The sequence below is a fragment of the Hemitrygon akajei genome, chromosome 23 (genome assembly GCF_048418815.1).
Source record: "Hemitrygon akajei chromosome 23, sHemAka1.3, whole genome shotgun sequence".
Lineage (NCBI taxonomy): Eukaryota > Metazoa > Chordata > Chondrichthyes > Myliobatiformes > Dasyatidae > Hemitrygon > Hemitrygon akajei.
In genome coordinates, this window is record NC_133146.1 from 43,042,915 (window position 1) to 43,055,287 (window position 12,373).

Consider the following 12,373-nt stretch of genomic DNA (forward strand, 5'->3'; position numbering starts at 1 on the left):
TGTGCCCATAATCTCAATCTTTTTAAAGTGCTGGTTTGTGATTTGAGATTTTGGAGATGTTCCTTGTCACCCCTACTGGTAACAATGATGTTATTCAGGTAAAACTGCCTGGGCAGTTTTGCAGCACTTAGTCCATAGCTTTCTGCCAGAGTAGAGATGCAGGTGGTTCTGCAAAAATAGGCCAATGGTACTGATTATGATTTGTGAGTGTTTGTGGTGAGAAACACTTCAGGCACTTCTTCCATCTCCATTTGTAGGTAGGCATCAGTTAAGTTCACTTTCCTGAAGTGTTTCCTTCCAGAAAGGTTTAGAAAGATATCTATCCTGGACAGAGGGTATTGATCTGCTTTCAGTAGTGGGATGGTGGTGACCTTGAAATCACCACAGAACCTGACAGCCCATTCTTCTTGGCTACTGGGACCACTGGCATTGCCTATGGGCTCCACTCAACCTTGGAAAGAATTCCTTCAGCCTCCCTGTGATCTAGCTGACAATAGTATCAGGAACTAGATGGGCTTTGTGAAACTTGGGTGGGGCATTTTGATTTAACACTATTTTACCCTTGATATGTTTGAGTTTTCCGATGCCATCCTTGATCACTGCTGTGGCATCATCCAGTGCCTTTCTTAACTCACCTTTAGTTGGTTTTATTGCAGGGATGTGGTATGCAAATTGTAGATGGATCTCCAATCAAGTTGTAGTTGTCTCAGCCAATCACAACCCCACAATGCTTAATTTTTACCACAAACCAAGACCAATGTGATTTGTTGGTTGTTGTATTTCACAGTTACAAATGTCATTCTCACGTGAGTTATCTTTTCTCTAGTATGAGTTCTTTGTTGGAAATATGCAAGCTTCAATTCAGTGTCTTTGAAATGCCTTTCAATCTTATTTTGTGGAATGATTGAAACAGCTGGGCCAGTGTTCAATTCCATTTTAATTAATTTGCTTTTCACTTCAGGTGTAAGCCATGCTGCTTGTATGTTGTTAGTTTTCATATTATAAATCTCAAGGCTACCCAGTACTGTGTCATTCACATAATCATCAGATTTTTCATCAACAGCATGCAGACTAGTGCTCTTTCTGAAACTCCAACTTAACTTGTTATGTTTTTCTCTTCCTTGTGCAATCTATTTAGTTTTGTCTGCCAAACATGCTTTTTGTATGTACCCTACTTGGTTGCATTTTCTGCAAGTTTCACACTTAAACCTGCATTGGTCCGGTGTAGGTGAGCCCCTGCCACAATGGTAACACAATTTGTTCGGCCAGGCCAGTTTCTGTTTAGACATTGCAATTTTGTTCATGTTCACTTTCATTCCTGACTACAGCTCAATTGCAACTCTGTCTGTCTTTTTCATTGATAGAGCAAATTCTACTGCTGTTTTAAATGTAGAAGCCATTTTTGAATGTTTTCTTGCAAGATTCCAAACTAAACAATCTCTTGGTGGATCATTAAGTCCATTACTAAACTAATAAACCTCAGGCAACTTCTTCAATTCTGCCACATAAGCTGAAATTGACTCCCTTTTCTTTTGATTCCACTTATGAAACCTAAATCATTCTGCATTGAACAATGGTTTCAGTTCTAAATGCTCCTTCATTACTTGCACAATATCAGCAAAGCTAATTTCGGCTAGTTTGGCTGGAACAGTCAAACTTCTACGCAAATTGTATACTTTCCCACCTTTGCACTCAGTAACACGGTACTCAATTCTCATTGGCTATTGCATTTGCTTCAAAATACTGCTCAATTGGTTCTGTACACATTACCCAGTTATCCGTTGTGCAATCGAAAGCATTTATCTTTCTAATGTTGTCATTGATTTCTGCTTTTTTAAAAATTATTATTATCACCGCCCAGTACTCACTGTTTATGAACCCATGAATTTTGTTCTTTTTCTGCGTTTTTAAAATAAAGCTGACCATCTCTCTCATTCTTGTGAAGAAAGCATGCAGCACTGTTTTTTAAAACTTAACATCTTGCTGTGCTTCAACAGGTAGGTGGATGTCTTGGGATCTTTTTTAAAACTTACTTATCATCACTGTTACGTTTTATAGCTCCAAAACTAAACAAAAGAAAAACACGGGCTCAGGGATAAACGTGTCTACTTCATTTTTACTTTAGTGAGGCACAACTTATGAGAAGGTGGCATAATGACGTATGTCATTCGCGTTCTTCATACATGTAACCCTTAATGAATTATGTAATCAACAAAGAATGCTTAATCAAACAATATATTTACAATATCAGTCAAATATTACTGAAATATTAAACACCCAACAGAGAACACTGCTGAGTAGTTTCAGTCTGGATTATAAACTGAAAATTCTGGTGCTTAAGATGAATCAACAATTTGTTAACTCATAGGTTTATACCTGGGAACTTGACCAGGAGTCTACAGTATGTGAATTTATGGAGAATTACATGAAATTTTGACTGCACTGCTTTCACTCCTTACCTTCGGTGTTGTCTTTGTGGAGTTTGCAAGGGACTGCACTTGCTTCAAGTGGATGTTAGAACTTAACCAACGAGTGATGTGACAGAGTGAATTGAACATAATTGCTTTGTGCAGAATGGCTTAAATGAACTGGTTCCATCGCTGCACAGAGGAGGATAGGAAAATGGACAAAATTAAGACTGCAATCAGTTTCTAAAAGAAAGCAGGAGGTACAATAAATTGAAATTAAGTAGTTGCAGTTGGATGAGACAGATTTGATTGTTTTTTATATCTCTTTTCGTCACCAAGGAAAGTTGCTACCTTAAGATTGATGGCAAAGTTGCTCAAGATGTAGAACTGAACTATATGGCTTCAAGGACAGTTTCAGTGGGAAACCTATTCAGCCCTGGGAACCCTGGAGATAGAAAACTGTAAATCGCATGATTGAATGAGGCAGGAATCCCTGTTAAGAAAACCATTCTGCTTCCGTTTGCCCATTTGAAACAGCTCATGGTTTCAACTGTAGTAAAACCAAATATCTGGCACTGTCTTGGAGAAGCAAACAGAATGTGGCTGACACAGAGAATTCTCGTCTGTAGTTTGCTCAGAGATAAAGAAAGTTGCCTGCCACATAGATTCATGAAGATGCCCTGAACAGCATTGAGGCCAAAGGTGATATATTTACAGACATATTCAATGGCACCTACACCACAGCTGCTACCATGGCAAAAGCTATACACATAGCCACATTAAAATAAATGGTCCAGGATATTATAATATGTGTGGATATTACTGCAATAATGATGTACTGGAAGACACCCACTGTGGATGCTCCATTAATAGAAAGTTAACATACTCTGGTGTTTAAGAGGGCACTACTGAAGGCGTGTGACAGCTTACTGGGAGTTCAAAAGGCAAGAATGTTGACTAAAATATTATTAATAACTCCTTTTCTTAAGTAAATTGTGGTAAATTATCACTGCAAGCGATGAAGAGGCGAGCAAATTTGAGGGATGAGCCGTGCTGGAGTGAGTGATTCAGAGGGGAGGAGTTGAGGCAAAGGAGTTTCGATAGTCATCTAACTAACCCAGGTGTGAGGTTGGATCGCCCTAAGCTCCGAGCTGAGTTGGAGAGATCGAGAACGGCTTCAGTGGTGCAGTCCAGAGAGGTGGCCCAGAGCGAATCACTGGGTGGCATGGCCTAGGCCTGGAGCATTTTGCTGCGGTGGGGCCTGGGTCTTAATGCGAGGTTCGATCTGCTGCTTGGACAATTGAAACGCCGGCCCAGATGCACTGGAAAGGCAGGGTGTTGGGACCGGAGGTGAGAGTTGGACTGAATTTGCTGGCTCGCTCTCGATGTTCATTCTCCTCTCCGCGATGCTGAGGCTGCAAGACTGCCCTGTCTGCGAGCTTCGTGGTGATTTATCCTGCTAATATGATGAACTGAGGCTCCTGGCTGTTTCAGAGATTCGGATGCAAGGACTCAGTTTGGTTCGGGATGCCGTTGCTCGCATCTATCGTTTGCATGATGTGTGCTTTTCTCTTTCTCTGCGCATTGGGTGTTGATTTTTTTAATATATTGGCATCTTTTGGGTTTCTTGCCTTGTGGCTGCCTGTAACCAGACAGATCTCAAGGTTGTATAATGTATATATTCTTTCATAGTAAATGTTCGTTGAAGATTTGATAAGTGTTGTAAAACGCTGGAAGAAGTGAGGTGAACCCTTGCTCAAGATAATGGGGAGATCAAGTTGCCCATAATTGCAACAAACCATACCATAGAGACTCACAGTACTGAGTAGGGACTGGATTAGGATCCTTGGGGCTGATTTATGTTGTTTCAACGCAACGCTTGGTAGAGCAGGAACAGACAAAGAGCAAACAGTCGGGACTTTCCCTTCAGGACCAGTTGCCTTTGATTCAGCACAAGAGGAAAGAGGGAAAACAGACAACCAAAAGAGATAGTTGGAAAAGTGGATAAGCAGAATTTCAGCCTTGAGTCAGCACCAGACCATATTGGTAAATAGTACAGGAGTAGTGAAATGGTAAAAAAAAAGAGCTCTGCAGGGCAAGTTAATGCAGACTCTGTGTGAAAATGACTTGTTCAGAATAGTCACAGCACACAGACTACAAAGGGCCAATCGAGAGTAACATGTCAGCATAAAGTGATGCTACCATGCAAGCTCCATCTAATGGCCCAGGAAGAAAGTGGCCCCAAGATTCCACAACTATCAGTCGAATTTAATAGTTTTACTCTGGTTACATGTAGATAAACAAGGAATTACTGTATGCACCAGTGGAGCTGCTTGCACAACTTTTACTATATGATCCTGAAGATAAGGAAGTATAAGCACTGCCGATCACTGCTTTACAAATGTTCCCACTCCTATACAAATTTTACACGTGCCCTCCAGATAATTCTCCATGTGACTTTAAACCAAAACACAGAAAACTTTGAGGATTTTTTTTGCCAGCTTTCATGCAACCCTCCCACACTCACGATGAAATTTCCTGTTTTTATGACTGGATTGTCCTGCTTTTACCTTTTGTTCCCAGTATAAGATATGGCTTCTTTCAAGGCAGCATTCTCTCCTCCTGACTTTGTAAATGAATTGTATCCCCATTCTAACCTCCCCTATAATGGGCATAAACAGCAGTGGTAACAATGCGCTCTTAGAATAAACACAGCTGTGATGGCTGTGATTACGTGAATAATGAGCTTGAAATCTGCATTATCTCAGTGGTGACAAAGAAGCACCAATTACAAGTACTGAAGTGGCTCCAGCAATTGGTGCTGATTAGGTGCTCAGGGCAACGAGGCAATGAAGTGATATTTGCTCTTCAGTTTTTTAATGGAGCAAGGAAACAATAGAGGCAAAGCCAGGCCTTTAAAAACCTTGCACCGATTTGCTCAGAAGTAATAAATAATTTGTAATAAAGTCAGTTTGAGGAGGATGAAAAGGACCATTTGTTTATCTGGGGCTCAGACATCCATGTGGTCTCTGCCATACACCTGCCTATGAGGAGTTCCCAATCGTCCAAGATTATCCCAGAGTCGAAAGTTAAAGATTAATCTTCAGCAACATGAAAATATTATAGGACAATAAAAATGTTTTCTTTTTCTTTGAACTTGATTTTTAAGTCAAGGGACTGCCAATGGAAAGACCATGCCAATCTCACCAATGGTTGAGAATTACTTTGGCAAAGACAGTGCATGGGCTGGGAAGATTGGGAACTGCACAACAGTAAATCTGCTGTGCGTCTACAGAGCTGGGTGAGGATGGACCAGGTGGGATTAGGGTTATGGTAGTGGTGGGAGATAAATGGGAAGGATGGTGGTGGTGGGGGCACAGATGTGGAGGATGAAAGCATTAGGGGATAGATGGGGAAGATGAGATGGTGAAGATACATGGGGAGTGTAATAGCTCTTTCATCTACTGTGTTGAAATTCATCAAGCAATTAGATAGATTGTAAGTCCAAAGTGTGTTGGGAGGTCACGAAAAGGAACGATCCAAGAAAGGTTAGGACTTCCTGCATCATTAAGAAAGAGTGGTCACCACCAGACTAGAAGGAGATTGGCTGTAAGGATTGTTCTATCACCAAGAGAACCTACTTGAATTTGTCTCTCAAGGTCATATTTGACAGGAATGGACCTGCTATAGTAGGTATCATTTTAGTAATGATGGTTTATAATGATATACATGCTGTGAGGTATGTGCATGTATGGGCAGTGCACATAGGCCACGTATGCTTGGATGAGAATCACACGGCAGCATCCAGACACGAGTTGCCCATCACTGGACACAACTGCCCATGTGTTAGCACACCATGAAACATTGGAAAGAAACATATGGACTTCACAATATGCACTTTAAGTTTATAACTTTTTTTTAACCAAACACTTCATGGATATTCATTTGCACAATGCTCCTCATTACTGAGCTACAGAAAAGAATATTTAGGCCTTTTGCTCTTCCATTCATATTGAAAATCCTGGCACCAAAATAATCTTCCCAGAATCTGCATCAAAAATACTATAGATATTCTCTGTCAATATTGCCATGATGTGGTTTAAGTCTGAGTGGGGCTAAAGTTTCAAGCTATAACAATGATTTAATAGGACATTGAATTATGGCATGTCAAAACACACTTTACAATGCATATTACAAAGACATTGTAAAATTACAGTAATTAGGATGGCATTTTGAAACATCCTTAATAGATGATCAAACTACATGTAATTATCTACATGACACGCTGCTTCAAGATGCAATATCCATCATCAAAGATCCCCACAATCCAGACCACATCACCTTCTCACAGCATGATTGGGCAGCAGGTAAAGATGCCTGAAGTTTCTTACCACCGGTCTCGAGAACAGCTACTTCCCTTCAACCTTCTGGTTCTTGAATCAACTGGCATAACTTTAATCACTACTTCAAGCAACACTATGGCCACTTAATTACTTTAGACTACAATGGATATTTTTCTTGGTTCTAATTGTGTTCTTTTTGTAAAAAAATTGTGTATATTTTATGTTTAATTGATGTTTTTCTTCTGGACTGTATGCTGCTCATCTGATGCTATGTGCCTGTGATGTTGTAGCAAGTAATTTTTTCATTACGCATGTGCATATGACAATAAGCTTAAACCTGACTTTGACTTTTAATGTAGGCAGTGGAATCAGGGATACAATTGTCAGTCCAGTCCAAATGATTGTTATCACTTTATCTATCTCTCTTATTAACTAGGATGACCTATTACAGGTGGAGGTGCAATATGTTTTTAAATGGGCAGAAATAAATTTCTGTTGTGGGCAATGAGCTCTCCTGAGTTGTTGTCCTGACTCCTGCACAATAATCCAATTTGCTCAAAGTAAAAAAGGAAAGGAAAATGTATAAGTAAAGATAATTTAAGCAGGCCCATCTGAACATTGATTGACAGTGCAAATCAAAATACAGCAATTCCTAAAATAGATTTATCTCGCAGATCACCACAAAGTAAACGAAGTGAGCTCCTCCACTGCAGGATCTTTGGAAATAGGAAAGTCCTGTGATTGCAAAGAGTCTTCAAACATCATTAGTCTTTCTCCAGCAGATACCTGTGTTTATTAACACCAGTCTGCTGATGGTTGTCTTGCTTCAGTGCATCTCAGTGGGTAACAGAAATGAAGATATTTAGTTGCTAAGTGTGTCACTTTGGCCATATTGTAATCTAGACAGGCATTTGCAACCATTCCCAAATGTTGTGGACCAGCATTGATTTCAGTTAGGATATCTTTCACATTTGTCTCTGGTACTTAGTGGCATGCATTGCAGAGCCCATACCATCAAAGTCCTAAAGACCAACATCAAGATATGGATCAGCCAAGTAAATTATATGGCTACAAGAGATTATGGCTACCTGTGGTGACTCACTCACATCCTGATACCCCAAAGTCTTCCCACCATCTGCAAAGCACAAGTCTAGAGTGTAACAAAATATTTTCTATTGCAAGGATGTGAAACTCCTACAACATTCAAGAAACTCAGGCCAAAGTCACTCACTTTATGGACACCCCACACATCACTGCACATGTTCATTTCTTCCTCCACTAGTGAACCAGGGTTGCTTTATATACTATCTGCAAAAAGCGCTCACCTCAGTTATTCAGGGAGCATTTCCCAAACCCCTAAATCCACAGCTCTTTGTAATCTCACAACCTCTTAAAGAAAGCAAGGACAAAGGCAGCAGGTGGACAGGAACATCACACCTGCAGGCCCCTTTCCAAGCTGGATGTGACCCAGATTTGGAAATACGTCACAAGATCTTCATCATCTCTCTGTTTAAATTCTGAAGCTCCTAACCAATAGCATAGTGCAAGTAACTTTCACCAGAACAACTACGGTAGTTCAAGTAATTTTCTTCCGTGCACCTTCTTAAGGGCAATCAGGATGGACTATAAATGCTGGCCTTGGTGGCAATACCCATATTTAGAAAATAAGTAAATTAATAAATAAATAAGAAAAAAATCCATTACAACTGTAGTATGTGTGTGTATGTGAAGCAATTTGTCTGTGGTAATGGTGTAAACAGAGATTCCAGAATCAATACTTCTCTTGGAAATTCAGTGAGGAAGAATGAAATTGTTTGGAGGAAGTAATCTCAACAACTTCATTGTGGCACATTACAGGAAAAAGTAGATTTAAGGCTGCTGCAAGTTTAAAGTGGCTGAAAATTTGAAATAGCCTTGAACTGCTACAAAACCCCACAGGGTAAATAAACTATTGGTCAAACTAAGATCAAATTTGAACTAAGCCTATACGTAAGTGACTCAACAGGAGTTAATTAACTTCAAACTATAAATGCTTTTAAACTCATACCCAGTTAGTAGTGATCATTCCTATCTATAATATGAACATGATTCAATCTATTTCCAAAATTAATTTTCATTAATGCCATCATTACAAACAAATTTTTCAATACAGTCGACCTTCACTAATCCGACTACCTGTAATCCGGTTCCTTCGATAATCCAGCACTGATGTCAAATTTTCCACGCAACTGTAATTTCAAATTTCCCGGGCCACCGTAGCAATCTGCTGCGCATTGTTTTGGTTGTGCTAGATTTGTTCACGTGTTGGCACACTCTTGTAAGCACAGACAGGCAATTCCTGCTTGTTTTCCTGCATTTATTAATATCATTTGCGTGAGGCGCAGCTGCCTGGCACCCGCCAGCAGCAGGGGAGCTGGCACGTGCTGGGTCGGTCTGCCTTCTCGCCCGCCTGCTGGCAGTTGCACACTGCCCTCCAGCGTCGCCCGGCCGGCGCTCCGTTCTCTTCTGCCTATGACCTCAGATCAGACATGGCGACCTGCTGAATTTAAGCATATTACTAAGTGGAGGAACAGAAACTAATGAGGATTCCCTCAGTAACTGTGAGTGAAGAGGGAAGAGTCCAGCGCCGAATCCCTGGCTGCCTGGCGGTCATGTGAAATGTGGCGTATAGAAGACCTCCTTTCTCTGACTTCTGCTTCTGCTCATCCAGATGTGCTGCCATCAACATCAACAGTTTTTGAAGAAACTATTGTGCCAGTTTCAGCACCAGTTCCTGATGCTTCACTGAATTTTCAAAATGAAGATGTTGATGATCCTGACAACCCCACACTTGCAGACATGTAACTTTGCCTGAAGGTATATTAAATGTCTCACTTTAGAAGTGGAAGTGCTCAACTGTTCTGTATGAGTTAATTCCTGTACCTTTACCTGTATCCTTTATTTTATCGGTGCCTATACGGTATATTACTTTATTAAAATTTCACTTGCTACTCATTTAATATTTCTTTTTCTTTATTATCTAACGTACTGATTTACATGATATTTTAAAGGTATGATGAGGCGGTTAGCTATTGCTTAATGTGATCCTTCTGTCATTCGGCATTTTCACTAATCTGGCACTCCACAGTCTAATGATGCTGGATTAGTGAAGGTCGACCTGTAGTTTTTTAACACTTGTCTTATAAGTAGTTAGGTGGTGGGGGGTGGGGTGGGGGGGGGGAGATACGTCTCTACCAAAGGAGGTGTAAAGCATTCCTTCCGTCTGCTTGCCTGATCACCTTTGCGCAATGCATAACACCTGCTTAGCTGACCCACCCTCAAATAAGGGTCATGTGAAGCCACGGGAGCAGGTGGCAATGGTCGTATGAGCAGCTGGTGCATATCACAAGTCCTGGTTATGTGACCACTGATGCCAGGCAGACAATCTCTGAAGAGTACTGTTAATGGCTGGGGTCACCCGTCTTGTAAAGACACTGCTCAGAAGAATGGTGATGGAAACCACTTCCGTAGAAAAATTTGCCAAGAACAATCATGGTTATAGAAAGACCATAATCGCCCACGTCATACGACATGACACATAATGAATGAACCTTTAAGAAGCAGAAATCAGAATCCCTGGGTTTATTTGCATAAATAATTTTCTTGCCTTAATTCTACGGATTCTTATCATCAAAATAAAAATACTTCTATGTGCAAAAACAGATTGTACTTCATTTTGCATTGCCTTTTTAACATATTAAGTAACTATTCAGTTCTAAAACATTTCACCATTCTTATATGTTCCTAACCAACAGACCTCAGGCAGTCAGTGTGCACAAACACTCCTCCCTCACCACCATCCTCAACACAAGTGCACCCCAGGTTGTGTGCTGAGCTCACTGCTGTACATGCTGCTCACACTTGACTGCACAGCCAGGCACCTGAGTAATCACATTGTCAAGTTCGCAAACGACACAACAGTGGTGGGGCTCATCCCCAATAATGATGAGATGGCCTATAGAGAGCAGGTGAAAGAGCTCAAGGCCTGGTGTCAGGCAAATATCCTCTTCCTCAATGTCAACAAGACAAAGGAGGTGGTTATCGACTTCAGAAGAGCTTGGACCACTTACACCCCTCTGTACATTGCTGGTTCAGAAGTGGAAACTGCAAGCAATTTCAAACCCCTGGAAGTGCACATCTCATACAACCTCTTATGCTCTCAGAACACATCATATACAATCAGATAAACTCACCAAATCCTCAGCTTTCTGAGAAGGCTGAAGATACCTGGAGAACGTACATCTATTCTCACCTCATTCTACAGATGAGCAGTAGAGAGCATCCTAACAAGCTACATGGTGTGGAAACTGCCCTGTGGTGGCCAGGAAGGCTCTCGCACCAGCCTACCCGCCATCAAAGACATATATACAGAAAGATGTTGGAAAAGAGCCAGTAGCATCATGAAGGATACCACCCACCCTACTAATAAGTAGGGTCCCACTCATATGAAGAAGTAGGCAATGCTGCATTCACGCCATGACCACCAGACTCAAAAACAGTTATTTTTCCTAAACAGTAAGTTGATCAACACGACCAGCCAATAATCCGCCCTCCGTGCCCCAATTACCACTGCTTTATCATTTCCTTTCAGTCTCCTTATGTGTTAAGAGCAATTTTTGGGTTTAGCACATTTATATTTAGCAAATGTCTTCAGCCACCAATCTTCAAATGCGAATATAAACTGTAATTTAATTTAAAATGCAGCTCTGAACAATTGGTTCCTAGAAGCTTTGAACCACAGTCCAGGCAATGGTGAATAAAATTCATTTATATGTCTGTGCGAATTGGGAGGTGTGACATTTGTGTGTAGCTTCAAAGAAAGCATTGTGGATACAGTGTAAATATGGAATTGTCCTTTGATGCTTAGCCCTTAAAATGTTGAGCCCCATTTTGGGCCAGCCAGATGTTCGCACCAAAAATGTCTCAATCTGATGCACGCTTTGTTGAATAAAGAGACTACTTCAATTCTACCAGTACTCTTCTCCGGTGACTTCATTCACACAACAATATTATGTACAGACACTCCTATGCCTAGCAATACTTTATGGATGTACGATTAATCTATGTATATAAGATATGTAGTTATATTTATTGTGTTTTTATTATTATTGTGTTCTTTATCTTACTGTGTCTATTGTGCTGCATTAGAGCAGAGTAATAATTACTTCATTCTGTTTTATACTTGTGTACTGGAAATGACATTAAACAATCTTGAACTTGAATTAGAATTGAATGTCTAGGTTATCTTGCTCCTAGCTTTCATGTGGACTAAATAAAACCTGTGAATCTGAAGCATTTAGTTTTTTTTATTACATAAAAAGTAAAAGAAAAAAATTCGATTGGATAACTCTGGTGAATATTTGTACCTTGGTAATACAATTTGATGTGTTTCATCCACTCACTGGGGAAATGAAATTCTTCCAGCCGAAGTTATTTCACTGCATGCAAATGCTACCAAAATATTACACTTCTTTCTACTGCAATGTTTGCCAATAAGTAAAATTATACCTTCTCTGTTTTCTTCCTTTTGCTTCGAAAGTTCTTTTTTACCAATAATTGTCTGCATTTAATTTTATATTCATT

The 12,373-nt window shown here is 40.3% G+C and overlaps 1 protein-coding gene across 2 annotated transcripts in view; it reads right to left on the minus strand.

The window, feature by feature from the left end:
• Positions 1 to 12,373, minus strand: part of inpp5a (inositol polyphosphate-5-phosphatase A) — a 483,620-nt gene that overhangs the window by 82,463 nt on the left and 388,784 nt on the right. The window lies entirely within an intron of this gene.